A 3,148-nucleotide genomic window follows, 5' to 3' on the forward strand; every position below is an offset into this window, starting at 1 on the left:
TTTTTTTTTTTTTTTTTGCCTCTCTGACAATTTGTTTCAAGCTTTGCCCCCAGCACCCTAGTGTTGGCTGATGAGGCCTGTGGGGAGTGAGTGGTGTTTGGATCTTGATGATTCTGCCTTCATGAATGCCACTGTAAAGACAGCTTGAGTGGGTGGGCTTGTTCTCTTTTCTGCTCTTAGACCGAGTGAGGACACGGCAAAGAGGCATCACCTTAGAATCAGACACGGCTACACCTGTGTCTTGATCTTGGGCTTTTAGTTCCCAAACTGTGAGAAACCTGTTCTTTATAAATCACCCAGTTGAGAGTGTTCTGTGGTAGACACTCAGAAGCAGGTCCCTGGAGAACATCACTATGTCAGACATTTTCAAATAGGATGCTGAGAAGGACTGACAGAGCAACAGGAGCAGACCTACAGAAGAGTGATAATGTGCTGGGAGCAAAACATAGGTCAGGAGGAGCATGGGTTGGTGCTGAGGACAGGCTAAGTTTGATTATCAGAAATTGGTAACGGGGAAGCTAGTGCCCTGGGCTATGCCTAAGAGGTGAGCCAGGAGAGAGGCAGTCAGAAGAGCCTTCAGTGAGAGTTGATGATGGGGTCCATGATAGGATATGACAGGTGAAGAACACGGATGAGATGGTGGTTTTCGGCTGGAGGATGCTGGGATGCAACATGTTGGAAGGGACAGATTGAAAGGGAGACCAGATCATGAGACAAGAGTAAAAATGGCCAATCTGCACCCTAGGTTAAAAGTTAGGAGAACTGAGATCCGGTCCAAATCTTGTAACTTGGTCCTTGACAGTTTGTTTAGCCTGTTTCTTGGTCTATTCAATGGGAGAGATATGATTGATTGATTGATTGATTGATTTTTTTTTTTTCCGAGACAGGGTTTCTCTGTGTAGCCCTGGCTGTCCTGGAACTCACTTTGTAGACCAGGCTGGCCTTGAACTCAGGAATCCATCTGCTTCTGCCTCCCAAGTGCTGGGATTAAAGACATGCACCACCACTGCCCAGCCAGCATGATTGATTTCGAAAAGGCTATTCACTAAGTATATTAATATGTAAACAACTGGTGACTGCCCTGCTATTCATTCAGCTTTGCAACTGTAGAAGTCTTTGTAGGGACAGCTTGGTCCGGGAGATGCTCGATTCATTTAAGAAGTCAGTTAAGAGGAAGTCACAGAACATGCACTCATTAGTTCTGAGTAAGAGCAATACAATTCCCTCCTCATCCCACCCCCACCCCCACCTCTTTTAAACCTGATCTATTGCGGATCTATTTGGGTTTCATCTTGCCTTTGCAAGGTCAGATATAGTTCTGTGATTCAATCTTGTTTTCTCAGATGAGAAGAGTCCTTTGCAGAGAGTTTTTTATTATATCATCCATGATACTGCATTATATCATCCATGATACTGCATTATATCATCCATGATACTGCAGCATGTTTATGTGCACATATTTGAGAAGGTCTCACTCTGTTCTATAATGGTCTGGGGGCTCACTGTGTAACCCAGGCTAGCCTCTGCCTCCCTAGAGCTGGGATTAGAAATGTGAGCCACGCCTTTAATCCCAGCACTCGGGAGGCAGAGGCAGGCAGATTTCTGAGTTCGAGACCAGTCTGATCTACAAAGTGAGTTCCAGAACAGCCAGGGCTATACAGAGAAACCCTGTCTTGAAAAACCAAAAAAAAAAAAAAAAAAAAAAAAAAAAGAAATGTGAGCCACTACACCTGGCTCAGCCTGTGGATTTTAAATTTTAACTGCTTAGATGGACAGGGTTTATAGCATCTTGCATTTCTGAAAATTTCCCAGCACATTCGAACAAGTTTCCATAGGAACATCACATCTTCCTTCACATTTGCTGTGGTATCTAGTTTAAAGTGTATGATTACAATATCAGAGGTAAGTGGAGCATGCATATTCATGTTTGGGAACCGGTTTCATTAAACATGAGATTCATTAGCGGGGACAGATCTGGGAGCATATACTGATCCCCTGCCCTACTTAGGAAGGACTTAAGCATCTTGTTTAGAAGCCAGTGGGGACATCAGTCTGGAGCCGAGTCACTCACATTTTGTGTCTACCCCTGCCTTGTCTTCCCCTCTCATGCAGGACAGACCCTCTGCCTGTTCAGATGTGTTTCCCTCTCTCCCTCTTTTCCTGCCTCCCTTCCTCCCTCTCTCCCTTCCTTTCTTCCTGCAAATTGACACTACCAGTAACTTTTCTCACCCTGTCAAGTGGATCAGTCCCTTCAACACAAATATTCACCAAGCATATTCTGCCTTGAATGAAGGAAAGGCCTTTTTGTGGAGACCATCCATCAGAGTGTGGAGGCTTGGGCCTTTGTGCTGATGCCCCACTTTGGGGGGGGGGTAGGGGCTGCTGCTCGGGGCCAGGGACACTCACCCAGCTGTGGTTCTGAGTTCTGTTTCCTCTCTTGGGCTATTGAGGTGCTGCTGTCCACTGGGTTTGAAGGATGACACAGAGCCCAGAAGCAGTGTGTCTGGGATCTTGGTGCAGCTGTGAGTGCCGAGGGAGAAAGCTGTCTTTGAGGACTTCAGTTTTCCAGTTCTCTTTGATGAACTTCGGTGAAACAGCTTGTGCACATACACTTTACTCAGGGTGAACAAGGGCCATGCGTGAACCTTGCAGTGTGGGAAGGCTGAGCTTCTTCAGGGCTAATGTAAATCCCTGGCTGGAGCTAATGACTGGGAGAGCCTCATCTGCATGAAGAGGCATTCCAGGAATCCCAGGTGCCTGCCAAGCAGGTTCTCACCTGGACTTTTGCCAAGGGCTGTGTGACACTTCTCCTGACATTCCTCCTGTAGAAAACGTGGAGGGTCAGTCTACCCAGATCAGGCAGAGAAGAGGAAGCCCAGCTAAGAAAACGAAGCCCTCCATTTTGCACTGAGCTCAGGAAAGCTTTCCAGACGTACTAGACTACAACCTTGGTAATGGGGTCCACCGCTTCCTTGTGCTAGACCCTGCTCAATAGCTGCCTCTGGGACATCACTGGCAGAATCCAAGGGACAGTTTTTAGTCCTCAGGTTGACCTGGACACTTCCTGTGGTCCTTCCTTCCTTCCTTCCTTCCTTCCTTCCTTCCTTCCTTCCTTCCTTCCTTCCTTCCTTCCTTCCTTCCTTCCAAT

The sequence above is a fragment of the Mus caroli genome, chromosome 13 (assembly GCF_900094665.2).
Source record: "Mus caroli chromosome 13, CAROLI_EIJ_v1.1, whole genome shotgun sequence".
Taxonomy (NCBI): Eukaryota; Metazoa; Chordata; class Mammalia; order Rodentia; family Muridae; genus Mus; species Mus caroli.